Source organism: Camellia sinensis, chromosome 3, assembly GCF_055761805.1.
Source record: "Camellia sinensis isolate YWXY chromosome 3, ASM5576180v1, whole genome shotgun sequence".
NCBI lineage: Eukaryota > Viridiplantae > Streptophyta > Magnoliopsida > Ericales > Theaceae > Camellia > Camellia sinensis.
The window spans coordinates 217,298,529-217,313,479 of NC_138963.1; the positions used below are offsets into that span (position 1 = coordinate 217,298,529).

The following is a 14,951-nucleotide window of genomic DNA, read 5'->3' on the forward strand; positions in this document are numbered from 1 at the left end:
TGTTGTTTGCATGCATTAGTTTTAACTATTTTTTTATTGTTTATTTTGGGTATTTTGTAAGTTTTTTTTTTTTTCAAATTTGAATATATTATGTCTTATCGGTAATATGGTAAGCAAATGGAATTTATCAACATATTGTTTATATGTTTTTTGGGTGTTTTTTTAGCTTATTTTTATGTTTTTATATTTATATTGTATTTTTGGGGTTCTAATTTTGAAGTTGTTGTCTTTAAGATTTTAATTCAGTTATTTATTATTTTATATTTTGGGTGTTTGTTGTAGTTTTGTTAATGTGTTTTAATTTTTACCCTTCCTTTTAGTTGTTAATTAAGTTGTTTTTGTGTGTGTGTGTTTTTTTTTTGTTTTGTTTTATTTTGTTTTACCATTTAAGTATTATTTTTTTTTCATGTTTGAATTTGTAAAATTGTTTTTGTTTTGCTATAATGTTTAGTTTGTTTTTCGGTGTTCATTTTTTTTTTTTTGGGTTCTAATTTTTTTTGCATGCATTTTTTAATCTAGGTTAACAAGTGGTGTGGTTTTATCATTTTTGTTTTCTAAGTCTATTTTTATTTTTTTGTTCCAAGTATTTTTATTTTTTGGGTGTTCTCTGAGTTTATTTTTATTTTAATATTTTTGGGGTTCAAATTTTATAGTTGTTATTTTCAGACCTTAATTCAACTGTTTGTTGTTGTTATTATTATTATTATTCCGGGTGTTTTCTCTGCTTTTTTACCATTCCTATTAGTTGCTAATTAAGTACTTGATTTTTGGCTGTTTGTTGTGTTTTTATTTTTTACCATTACTATTTGAGGGTTTTTTTTTTTTTTTTGTTAATGCATCTTTGTTTGCTTGTTTCCATTTATTTTTGTGTTTTTAAATTTTTAAATATTTTTACATGTATTTTTTTATTCCATGTTGAATAAGTGGAATTTTATCATTTTGTTTTTTTAAGTGTATTTCTTGTTTATTTTTCATTTTCGGAGTTCTAGTTTTAAAGTTGTTTTCAGACCATAATTCCTTTTTTTTTTATTAATTTTTAATTATTATATATAGATGGGGTTTCACACCCCTTAATTCACTTTTTTGAGATTTCTTATTGAATTTTTTATTTTTTTATTTTTGGGGTTTTAATTTTGAAGAAGTTGTTCTCCTACCTTAAGTCACCTGTTTGTTGTTCACATACCTTAAGCCTCCGTTTGGGAAGCAAAATTTGGGTTAAAATAGCCATATAAGACAAAATAGACTATTTTAGTCCAATAAGACAAAATATCACGTCCAACCCATAATCATTACATTTTTTTCTCACAAAAAAAGCCAAAAACTCTTCCCAAATCAGACTTTTTAGCCCCAGGCTAAAATAATCAAAAAGGCCAAAAAACCAACCCACTTCCCAAACGGATTTGATCCATCGTGTGAGAAATATTGATAACAAGGGTTTCTTATTTACGTTTGCACAGCGTAATTACTTTTCTGTGTCGGATGTTAGGTTTGTCCATGCAAATTCACTTTTTTTTCAGCCTTCTGTAAACTTTTTATACTATTGTACCCTTCCTGATACTGAATTATTGCGAGTTTACTTCTTATTTATAGCCAAGACTCGAAAATACTTCATCGTTATCTTTTTCAGATTAGGTTGCACGATGTAGTTTGACTTGCAGTGAAATACGTGTTGAAGGCTTGGAGACACGTTGACTACTTTGATAATTTGTTGCAAAGTGAAAGGTACATTCTGCGAGCAAGGATCCTCTAGAGTTTTTTTTTTCCCTAAAGTTTCCTAGAGTAGTGCATTGTGTGGTTGAGATTTAATGACAAACCACATCAATTTTTCAGTATTAAATCTCAACCACACAATACACCACTTTAGGAAATTTTAGAAAAAAAAATACTCTAGAGGATCCTTGGTGACATTCTGCACTGCTCTTGTTTTCAATCTAGTTGGGTTTTCACAATAGAAAAACAAGTACAAACTCTGGATATCACCTAATTTGGGACAGTAATTTTCTACATATTTGGACTTTTATGACCATCAATTAGGTCGAATTTTTTCCTCTTCAGCATGACTGAGTGTAACGCCAACAAAGGTTGCAAGGAACGCATGTCAGATGCAGCTTTATTTTGTTCTTACAACAAATGGCACTGTTGACAACTAAATTTTTAGTTGTCAAAAGTGACTTTTTGGTCGTCGAAAATTTTTACCAAGTAAAGTTATTTGGTTGCTAGATTAGTTATTGAATAATTGTCGAGAAAGGTAATTGGCGACTAAAAAAGGTTGAGTTACTAAAAGTCATCAATTGGCGACTAAAGATTTAGTCGCCAAACAAGGTTGTTAAAATTGGGATCCTGCGTTGGATCGTTGGAGGTGTTTATAGGATCGGATCGTAGAATCGGATCGAGGATCGTAAGATCCTACTGAAAAAGACAGATTACATAATAATTGAATTTAAATAAATATTTCTTATAAAGCATACATAAAATGAGCTTATATTCTATTAAAAAGAAGTGAAAATATTATGAAAAATATAATACTCCATGTAAAATGTACATATAATATTATACAATAGAAAACTCGATGGTAAAAGTATTGTATTTCATCAAAAAAGAATATGAAGAAGAAGAAGAATTCTAAAACAAAATATTTTACAATCTACATTGATGCATAAAAAGTGAAGAAAAAATATTTAACAAAGTTGATATGAAAATAGATTAAGAACTCAAAAGAATAACTTAACCGAATGATAAAGTTTGTCGTTAGCATCCCTGGTGGAGTGGATTCAAGTCACAAAAATAATTCCTCCCAAAATTGAGATAAATTTGCAATCATCTTACCCTCCTTAGACTCCGCTAAAGCTAAGTTTGTTTTTTCGATTATTTAATTTTTTTAAATTACCGCAATATTTGAATGTTTGTTTCCTAGTTTGTTTTTCTTAGTCTATTTGATTCAATACTACTTAATTTTTATTATTTTATTTTGACCACATAAATTGGTATTTAGACAACAAACATAAAATTTACAATAAAATATGTCATACAATACAAAACAAGGCTTGTAAATTGGATCGGATAGGATCGGATTCGGATCGGGATTCCGCGATCCTATAAGATCCCACTACCAAGATCGAAAGATCCTACCTATAAGGAGTTTTTTACACGATCCGGATCTATTGTACTCAAATGGATCGTAAGATCGTAGGATCATAAGAACCGGATCGGTATTCTGATAACCATGTCGCCAAAGCTTTCAAATAAAATTAATAACACATTTTCACCGACTAAAACTTTTGGTCGCCAAAAGCTTCAATTATTATAGGACGATTAAATATTTAGTCGCCAATTTTTTTTGTTCATCTTATTTTTTTTACCTACCAAATATTTTAGTTGCCTAAAGTTTGATTTTTTTTTTTTGGTTACTATATATTTAGTTGGCAAAAAAAAAAAATCATTTTATTTTTTGGTTACTAAATTTTTGGTTGTCAAAAGTCACTTTTTGGTCGCTGAAAATTTTTACCAAGTAAAATTATTTGGTTGCTAGATTAGTTGTCGAATGATTGTCGGGAAAGGTAATTGGCGACTAAAAAAGGTTTAGTCGCTGAAAGTCATCAATTGGCGACTAAAATTTAGTCGCCAAAGCTTTCAAATAAAATTAATAGCACATTTTCAGTGACTAAAACTTTTGGTCGCCAAAAGCTTCAATTATTATAAGACGATTAAATATTTAGTCGCCAATTTTTTTTTGTTCATCTTATTATTTTTTACCTACTAAATATTTTAGTTGCCTAAAGTTTGATTTTTTTTTTGGTTACTAAACATTTAGTTGGCAAAAAAAACAAATTCATTTTATTTTTTCGGTTATTAAAGTTTTGGTTGCCTAAAGTCTGATTTTTTTTGGCTGTTAAATATTTAATTGCCAATTTTTTTTTTGTTTTATTTTTTTTAACTACTAAAGTTTTAGTTGCCTAAAGTTTGATTTTTTTTTTTTTTTGGGTGCTACTAAATATTTAGCCATCTATTGTGGCATATTTAGTGACTAAAATTTTTTTCGTCAATAATTAATATACAGCTACTAAAAAAATTTAGTAGCTAAAACCATTTTCAATGCTGACCAAATTTTTAGTCGCCTATTCTACAACTTTTGGCGACTAAATTTTCTTTAGTCTCCAAACTTGGTTGTCAAAAAGTGTAAATTGTTAAGAAAACTATGATATGATACAGTTGTTTGCTTGTCATGATCAAATGATGTTCAAGATTCTTAAACTTAAGAGATTAAATTACCAAAACAAGTTGCTTGTAATATAAAAACAGCATCATTTCCGAGAAACAGTTCATCCTCATCTTGCCTTTTGTAATAGTGAGGAATTATTCAGCCTGCTTCCAGTTTAGGAAGTACATATATACTCACACAATAAATATATGCATGGACACGTGTGCATGTTCATGTACAATTCTGCATGTGATGTGAGTTCCAAACATATAGTAGTGGGATTGATAGTTGCCAAGAGTTTTTGTTTAGAAAAGAGAAAGCAGAGTGATTCCAAATTTCTCTTTTGCTTCCTTGTCAAAAGGACACTCGTGGGTGTAGCCCCCTGCATAGGAGTTCACTTTCAACCTTGCTCATAGCCTCATCCATCACTGCTCTCACCAGAAAAGAAATTCTTGTTGAAATATTGTTTTTCACAATGTTCATAGCCATGTAAATGTACAATAGTTCACCCCTGTATTTTTTTTCCATACAATATGATATAATTTTGACAACACTCTTTCAGACGGATTTAACACTATAAATCTTGGTCAGAACATGTTTTTTGTTTTCTGATTTTACTACGAATTTTAGACTAGATACTACTGTTAGAGTAAATGAAGCATTTTTTATAAATGGATTACCAGAGCGTTGGTCTTGTTGTACATTATACTAGAGCTGTTGCCATAAAAAAAGTATTCTCAAAATATCTTTCTTTCCATTCCTAATGCACTGTAGAAGCACACGAGATATGATGAAAACTTTGAAATAGAAAGATTTTCGAGTCACAATTGTATAGCTATAAGTATATTAAGACATGCATATATTTTAGAACAAAAGATCAGATTCTCATATCCATTAATTATAGTTTCTAGCCACAAGGTAAAGGGCATTTTTCTTGTGCATTGCTATACCAGGCATCACCTCAGTGTTTAAATCTTCCTTCTTCATCCTTGTGCTATGGCTACCATTGGTCTTTGGAACAGAGGATCAAAGACTTTGGACAATATTATTGGGTCTCAACAAATTTGTTCAGACAAGAGTGGCATTGGCTTTGGTGGTAAGAAAGAGCAAAAACAGAGTGCTTCAACATCTCATGATACAAGAACTCAAGAAAAGGGAGAATAAAAAATTCAACATAAGGATGGACTTCTCAAACTTCCTAGAGTTGGTAAGGTAAAAGAAAAGAAGGTACACCCTGTTTTTATTTGTCATCATTGTGGTGTGCATGGTCATATTCGCCCTTATTGTTATAAGTTGTATGGGAGAGTGTATTTGCCTAGACCTAAAAATTGAAAGTTGGAAGCCAAGTCAAGACAGGTTCCCATTGCAGGGAAAATGAACCACAACGTCAAGACACCACCCAATAACTGCAATTCTCACAACTAATATCTTTTTGTTTCTTTTTGAAATTCCTATGTGTCTCATAAGTTTGGAGATTTCCAACCAACTGATCCAGCTTGAGGTTGTCAACATCTTGAGCCTCCTCAATAGCCGTAACTTTTGGTTGGAACCGATCGGGCAAGGATCTCAAAATTTTTCCCACAACTTTGGATTCTGATATTTTTTCACCTAAATTGAAGCTGGAATTTACAATATCACTCAACTTCGCATAAAATTCATCAAAGGTCTCACTATCTTTCATTGAAAGGTTTTCGAAACTAGACGTGAGCCTTTGAAGTTTTGAGCGTTTAACAGAAAGAGTGCCCTCATGAATAGTTTGTAAGATATCCCAAGCCTCTTTTGCGACTTCACAATTGCAAATTCGACTAAACTCTTTAGGTGTGACAGCGCAAAAAAGAGAATTGATAGCTTTACTATCCCAGTTACTATTTTGGTAATCAATTGTGTCCCACTTTTCAATTGGTTTGGGGAATGTTACTCCATCAACGGTAATTGTTAGTTCGGTCCATCCATTTATGACAGATTATCAAACTTTTTCATCTATTAATTTCAAAAACGATCTCATCTGAGCTTTCCAAAAAGAGTAATTGGATTCGTCAAGTAGGGGTGGTCGAACCATAGAATTTTCCTCACGAATTGAGTCCATTATCACAAATCAAACAAGATCTCGCTCTAATAGATTTGTAAAACAAAAAAATAGAGCGACCTGCTCTGATACCAATTGAAAAATCTAGAAATCCCCTAGATGTTGATTTGTGATTATGTATCAATTTTAAGTAGTAAACAATCAAGAAAAATCAACACAACGATTTTACGTGAAAAAACCACAATTGGATACCTCCAATTGTGATAAAAAAAAAAAAACCACGGGCAACAGCCACAAAACAATCCACTAAGAAGATATAAAGGAATTACACAAGTATACTCCCAATTACCTAGCGAATCCATGCCCGAATTAAACCAACCTCTATGTGTCTCTTCCAACCCCATTTTCACCTCAGAATTGTCTTGACGATGAGCCACCCCGGAATCCACCAAAGCTTCAGGCTCGAATTCTTCAAAATCCACTGAAGAACAACTCTCTCTTTTGTGTAGAATTAAACAAACAATCCTTTGATGTAAACTTCTAAAACCATGAGTTGAATACTCAATCAAAACATCAAAGAAAACTAGCAAAATATCCTCAGATATAAACTTTAGAACCCAAAAAGAAGATCTGGAGGAGTTGTCCAAGTTTTGGGAGAAAACCAACTACTTATAGAAATCCAAAGTAATCCTAATTTTAGAAGAAAACCAATTCCTTATAGAAATCCAAGAATCTGTGTTCGCGCTGTCCGCTTGAGTGTGAGACTTCCCGCTCGAGCGGAGGCTTCAAAATTGTGTGATTCATATAGGCTTCACGCTCGAGCTGACGTCCCCACGCTCGAGCGTTGAATCACACCATCCCATACTTTTTCAGGCGAAACAGAGATGCTGTGAGCTTGCAATCGCTGCTCGAGCATCACTTTCCCCGCTCGAGCGGGACGACCAAAATTTGGAAAATCTAAAAAACTAGATCCTGTTACAACCTCGGTTTTGATCCATGGAAATTGACAAAGGCACAATTCGGGTTGGATTTGCATCTAATAAACTCATACCCTCACTGAAATAAAAGGTGCGAAAATAAATACAACTGAAAGGAGTTTTGTCAAACGGGGTTGCCAAGAATAAAACCTAACAATCCTATTAGGCAGTTCCCAATCAAATGAATAAAGAAGATTAGCAAGTGTAAGTTCCACTGTCACAGCACCCATGTAGATCCCAGGAAAACCTCTTCGACCGGCGCCAAATGGAACAAGCTCAAAATGTTGACCTTTGAAGTCAATAGCACTTCCCAAGAATCTCTCAGGCAAGAACTCTTCTGGGTTGTCCCAAGCTTCAGGGTCTCTTCCAATGGCCCACGCATTCACATAGACTAAGGTTTTGGGTGGAATTTCATATCCTTCTAGTTTAATTGTTTGAGTTGTTTCCCTTGGCACAAGCAATGGAGCTGCAGGGTACAATCTCATTGTTTCTTTTACTATAGCCTTGAGGTATGGAAGCTTTTGAAGATCATCTTCACTCACAAAGCCCTTCTGTAGACGCGCCCGTGGGCCTCACTACAGTTCGGACTCAATTTGTGTCACGGTCCTTAATCTGAACCAAAGAGTCCAAATCCGGCAAATCGTTTTGAGAAACAGATTTTTGAAAAGAAGTGCCAAACATAGACTGTTTTTCCAGATACAGAGTCGCCACCTAAATATTTTTTATGGGGGAATTTAGGAAACCCTGACTCGGTGCCAAAGGCCACGTGTCCGTCATCACCAAAGTTGCCTCGGCTCGGGAGCTTGGGTACGATTGGGGAAGGTCAGCTATGAGCACCCCCTCTCGCCCGATCCGAAGATCGGCCTCTACTAACCGTGATATCCAGTTTTGAAAACTTTGTGTGTTCTTATCCCATTTATTAGCCTAGAATTACTATGTTATGCGCACAGCAAACAAGTATAGACCAAATAACCTAAATTGGAACAAAACATTTCATGCTTGTTTTGAAAATGGTTTGCTACTCGCAAGTAGGCTGAAATGCAGGTTTTGCCACCCCCAAGTGGGCTTTAGAAAAGATGGTTTTGCCACTACCTAGTGGGCTTAAAACTCACGGTTTTAATGCATTGTCCCAATTTAGTTAATTCAACCTCCACCCACAGGCACTCAAGCAGTTATATCACATAAGCATCTAGCCTCATGGTAATCATACTATTATGGCAACACTCACAGGCATGCGGTATGCTAAAGCATAAATGCTTACCTAGTACTCCGTGCCAAAACAAGAACATGTTAGAAATCATGCATGATCCAAGTCCATGTTTAAATGCCTAATGCAACGCATACGGAATGTCACTAGAGTAGACTCGGCTAGTCTATAAATGACATGTGAAAATGCACAAGTAGCATGTATTCAAGTTAGATTTGAAATACTTATGCAGTTAGTATGATGCGCCGAGCCTGGTGCATGCAATACTGATGAATTATGCACGCATGCATAGCATAAGGTATGCTAAAGTAAACATGTCCTAATACTAACTATCAAAAGCAGGTAAGTAAAAGGGAGAAAGTAGTGGGGGTTGGAAGACATGCACACACGCACCCACACTTATTACAGATTTGCCCTCGCTCGGAGGGATCGAAAGAATAATACAAATTAATTAACCTACAAGCTAATTAAATATTACAGACCAATTAATTAATTAACAAGTTAACTAATCTAATGAAAGCAGTAAATGGCCTCGGGAAGAGGGCCCAATGCAATGCGCGCTTGGCTCCGCTCAGAAAGTCACTGCCATGCACAAGTTGCCTCTGTTTTGACTGTTCTGCTTCTTTGAAAATTGCACAACTCTCAAGGTTGCTTCTCTGAGTGTTTTGGAACGCCACCGGCTGAGTGGGATCATCACCGACCATTTAGAATGGTCATCGGCTAAACATTATGCTCTCGGCCAAACACTCTTTGCCGGTCGGCACTCAACACTGCCAGCCGGCCAAATCTTCCTGCAAAAACTGGTTTGACAGCAGCAGAGGACAAAACATGGCATGGCAATGCATTTCAAGCAATGTATGCACCAATCACACCTCTTATCATATTTATGACTCAAAGGGATATGGTCTTCGATTCTCGGACCACCAATCGCGCATTTCCATGCATGATGGCCCAAAGAATCAAGTGTGCATTTTGATTTCAAATGAAATGCAATGCACATAAACAAACCAAGGGGCTTTCAACCTCTATCATGGCTTGATCAAGAGGTGAAGCATGCATGCAAATGCAATGCAACCTAAGTATGTTAACTAGGCATGCAACATGAGCATATGGGAAGCATGCAAGGCATATAACAAGCATGCAAGTTAAATGAACATACAAGGCACAATGTCAACACACAAGCATGCAAAACATATGGTATGTTAAGCAACCAAAACAACGAGGAGAATACGTACCAAATGCAACATCATTTCAACATGCAACAACATGTCATAAGCTAAGCATGCAACAACATGCCAAAGGGTGGAGTTAAACTAAATTAGGCGGCCCTTAAACAAGCCTAAAATAGTGGCCAATGCTATGGAAATGATAACCAATACACACACACATGCATGCAAATGGGCTAACACTTAAACATCAAATAAGCAACCTTTAAGCACACTTAATAGGAAGACAAACATGGGCATATGGCATGTATCATAAGCTCTGAAATTGCATGAAAGAGAGGTGCCAAACCAATTAATCAAACAAGCAAAGCATGCAATAATGGTCCAAGTACTTAAGGCCAATAAAGGGGGTCGAACCAAAGCTATGTCAACCAAACCTTAAAGGACCAAGATGACCTAAAACAGTTCCAAGGGACTCCAAAACAAGACTAAAGCATACATAGATCATGGTCAAAACCCGCCAAGGAATGAGTCCAAAACAAGGGCATTCAAGGCCGCAAAAGGAAGCATTACTCAACACCTCCCTCAAGCAAACATGGCATGAATTTTTCAATAAAAAAACAGAGTTTTAGCATGCAAAAAGGGCCCTCAAAACCCACTGATATGGCAGCCTAATGTCTAAACACATAGGTATGCACAATGACCATTTCCAAGGCACAAAAGAACAACCCTTCAAAGCATGAAAGAGATGATGAATGCAAGCATACAAGCATGGATTAGGGACTGAAATGGCATGTGAAATGACTCCAAATCAACTGAAACAACCCAACTCAAGCGTGCTCATGACTCACACACCCGATGCCAACATGCTAGAATGCAAAGGGGGTATACAAAACATATCAAATATGACCAAACCAGCACCCAACAGACCTCAATCATGATAAATCATGGCCAAAAGCTTCACAAAGCTAGGCAAGAATATGCAAGCATGATGGTCTAATGGCTAGATGCATTTCTAGGCAAAATGGGGGAATACAAAGCAAGTGTATTAAGCATGAGAGGGGCCAACAAACCAACATGGGAAAGAGGTAAAACATGCTAAATAAACACCAAATAACCTCTGAAATTAAGCCAAACAAAGCTAGGCATATATGCTACCCTTATGAGCCAAAACACAAGCAAATGAGATAATGAAGGGAAAGGGGTGTCCCTCCCCTATACAAGACCTCAAAACCACTTCATCACCACTGAAAATCCTCTGGATTTCAGTGGTGAGAAGGCCAATATATGAAAGTTCTAAAGCTCAACCGATAAGGCTCAAAATGAGGACAAACAAGGCCTAAGAGGGAGTGGACGACCCCTAACACCAAAATGACCTTAAACAAACATGTTAAGCATGCAAATACAAAAAAAAATTCAGTTTATAGCTAAGCTCGAATCAATATGCAAGATAGTCTAAAAACTTGTACAAAAAAAGAAGGAATAAGAGGGTAAGTGTCTCACCCTTGAAGACCTCTTTCAAAACACCAAACCAGCAGCCCTTTTGGATTAAAACCAGCTCCAAGACTCTTCAAACAACTCCCTAACACTTCAACAACTCAAAGGTGGTATGCTACAAGGTGTTCTAGTGTGAGAAAGTGGACAAATACTCACTTTAGGGCACTCTAACACACATAAATATAGAGAGAGAAAGAGGGAGATATAGAGAGAGAGTGGTTTTTTTTTTCTCAAAGTTGTATATCTCCTCCTCCTTGTGTTAGAGAGCTTGATTGATATAGAAATATATCAATCTGTAGCTCCTCAGAACTCCCACGTCCAGGTATGGGCTGTGGTATGGCCTAAAATGACAATTGCCAGCTGTCTACAAAGATATCTGTTGAAAACCACATTTGGCCGGCCGGCCATCAAAGTGGCCGACCGGCAGTCAAATTGGCCGGCCGGCCATCACATTTGGCCGATGGCAACATAACACAGCCGGTGGCCTCAAGCCATGGCCGGTGGAGTGTGGGGATGTCCCAAAAGCCATTCCCTGCCCTCCAAAGCAAAAACACAAGTATTTGGTGCAAAACCAGACACAAAACGGTCGAGTCGAGAGATCTTGAGGCAAGGCGCGTAGCCGAGGCCTCCGGGAACTCAAGACGAACACAAACATGGATGATCACCGAGTGTTCAAGCGATGACGTCCAAGTCTTGAGGACGGTAAAAAATGGGGTGTCTACAGTTGCCCCTCTTTGACAGAACTCGAAAGTCAAGAAGTGACGTGAGTGAATGTCAAAGCCCAGAGACGACCCATTTTTGACAAGGCTGAAGACTTGGACAAACAAACAAAATACCGATAAATAAATTGTTGTGTCCGCAGGCTGCCTACGTATCCCTTTGCAAGGAATCAAACCAGTGTAGTTCAGGGGCAGGATGCAAATGATAAGGAAGAAGACTTTGATAATTGGACTTATACGCTACGCGAAGCCAGTTTGTATTCAAAACAATGCAATGTAGTAACAAGTACAGGTGAGGTGCGCAAGATAGCGCGATAGAATGCATGCAAAATGCAAGTAAGGTGCCCAAAACAGTGCGATGCAATGCACTGACAAATGCTACAAGCATTTTCTATGCAAGATCAGAGAGAGCATGTAATGAAATGCACAAGATAGTGCGATGCGCAAGAGAGCACGAGTGTAAACTGCACAAAATAGTGCGATGCACAAAATAGCGCGAATGAAACAATGTGATGCACAAAACAGTGCGATGCGCAAGAAAGCGCAAAAGTAAATTGCACGAAACAGTGCGATACGCTAAACAGCACGAGTGTAAATGGCACAAAAATAGTGCGATACGCAAGAAAGCGCGAGTGATTTGAAATGCACAAGACAGTGCGATACGCTAAATAGCACGAGTGATTTGAAATGAACTAAACAGTGCGATACGCTAAACAGCACGATTGATTTTGAAATGCACAAGACAGTGCGATACGCTAAATAGCGCGATTAAAATGCACTAAACAGTGCGATACGCTAAACAGCGCGAGTGATTTGAAATGCACTAAACAGTGCGATACGCTAAACAGCGCGAGTGATTTGAAATGCACTAAACAGTGCGATACGCTAAACAACGCGAGTGATTTGAAATGCACTAAACAGTGCGATACGCTAAACAGCGCGATTGATTTGAAATGCACTAGAAAGTGCGATACACTAAACAGCGCGATTGATATGCAATGCACAAAATAGTGCGAGTGAGATATAACCACAAGATGCACAAGACAGTGCTAGTGAGATACAAAGTGTAAGTGCACAAGACAGTGCGAGTGAATGCATGTTCTATGCAAATGAGGTGCATTTTCCATGCAAGTATGGAAGAGTGCATTTTCTATGCAAAAGATACGAGCATTTTCTATGCAATATTGAAAGCAAACTCTATGCAGAATCGAAAGCAAGCATATTCTATGCATGAATCATAACAATGCGCGGCACACATGTAATAGAAGTGTATATGAAAGTGCACATTCTATGCAATGGAAGGGCATCAAACACGTACTCTGGTGCCTCTGATTTACCTTTCGGAGGACTTGGCAATACACTCAGCTCAAAAGGGGACACCCTGTTTATATTGGCGAGAGATAACATTTGCATGTGAAACCCTCGGGTGCTGCTTGGACTGCCATTCTGACTTGAAGCAGGCTTACACTTGGGGTCGAGATACACTCATACTCCAGAGAAATGGCGAGGTCTAAGAAGGTGCACCTGGAATGCAGTCTCGGAATTTGCCGAAGTTGAAACAGACTAAGATGCTCCAAATTTTCCCTCTTTTCTTTTGCTTTGCAGTCCGGAACCTATATAGCTTCAGATAGGTCCTTATTTTACTGTTCACACTTATCGGGGGTGGACCCTACAGTTTATGAAAGAAACAATCCTGTTTTGCATAAATGTGTAGAATGGCATAGCACTCTGAGCACAAAACGATTTTTTGAAAATGAGAAAAGGGTTCTCAACCGGGTATTGAGCCTCCAACTGAACACAGCATACTATGACTCAACAAAAGGTACACGACCTAAATACATCAAGTAACACTCGAAATAGACTCAAAACAAAAGTTGAGGTAAACAAAACAAAAGACACGACACACAGACGTGTTACAAAGACAAAAGACCTCTCAGTTCGCGAGAAGCCAGTTTCTCCAGGTAGTGTTTCCCACCCTTTTCTCATTTGTGATTCTCACATCACTCTGGCACTCAATCTCTGTTTTTCTAAAAAAAAGCCATTTTCTCACTTTTTCTCTCAGCGCACATCTCTCTATTCTTCAATCTCTCATTTTTTATCCTTTTCCTGGGTGGTTGGTGGATAAACAGAAAGTTGCGGGGTCTTGCCCCTAGCATTCCGCTAGATTCTTCTTCTTGTTCACAACAGTGAGTTTCTTCCACAGAGGGGCTACGCTACAATTGGGTGTGTAGCAAATCTGCAGCTGAAATCAGTTGACGATGCCCTGCTGGGGAGTTTGGACGTGATCAGATCTGCCCAGATAAGGGAATGGGATATCTTGTCCTATTCCGGTTCGTGCTTCGCACTTGGCTTGATACCTCGTTGCTTGGAGGATGTGAGAGCTTTCTGCCGTTTTGCGGTCAGCCTCAGTGGTGCCCTTTTCTGGCGAATACGGTGCCCCTCCTTGGCAAGCATGTTAACAATGGAGAAAAGACAGAACACCTGACTCAACTGCGCCCCTAGTTCATCATTTTGACCATTTTTTGTTTTGGCTTTCTACTAAAACAATTTTGACCAGAATGAGAGTCAGATTAACATACTTGTTCAATTTTCTGATTTAAAATCATGCAAGTCCAGCTATGAGCACTGAAAATTTTCCTTTTTCGGATCCAAGAAATGATCCAGTTTTGAAAAAAAATGGAATACTTTTCGAGAAAATCAGTCAACCTCTGTAAAAATTCTCAAAAACTATTTTTGCAAATGGCCAATGCTCAACAAGCACAGAACCTACTCTTGAGATGCACAACCTCAGATCCGAAGGAAAATTGCCCCTTGCTTGAAAAGAGCGCACGGCAACGGAAAGTTGCCCCTTGTTTGAATGGCACCACGGCACACTGTATGGCAACGGAAAGTTGCCCCTTGTTTGGATAGCATCGCAGCGCATTGCAATTAGTCCTCAGAGTGACGATGACAACCGAACTCTCAGATATAGAGAAGGCAAAGATGATCAAAACCATTACATGGACACAGTTGATTTTGAAGTGTTTTACGGCTGGACTTCGGAATGAAGTTGCCTACGTATCCCAAAGATGGGAATCAAGCCTTACGTAGTTCGGGGTTAAGGTACACTTGGGTATTTAACCTCTCCTTTTGTGCTCTAACTTTTGCCAAGGCCGCCCTTT

General features: G+C 37.4%; 1 pseudogene across 1 annotated transcript in view; it reads right to left on the reverse strand.

The window, feature by feature from the left end:
• Positions 1 to 5,039: 5,039 nt before the first annotated feature.
• Positions 5,040 to 14,951, reverse strand: part of LOC114295369 (6,7,8-trihydroxycoumarin synthase-like) — a 36,344-nt pseudogene continuing 26,432 nt past the window's right edge. Inside the window, exons 4-5 of the transcript XR_014365256.1 lie at positions 7,352 to 7,749; positions 5,040 to 5,186 (exon numbers count right to left, since the gene is read on the reverse strand). The product of XR_014365256.1 is annotated as a 6,7,8-trihydroxycoumarin synthase-like (transcript). The remainder of the gene's footprint in view (positions 5,187 to 7,351; positions 7,750 to 14,951) is intronic.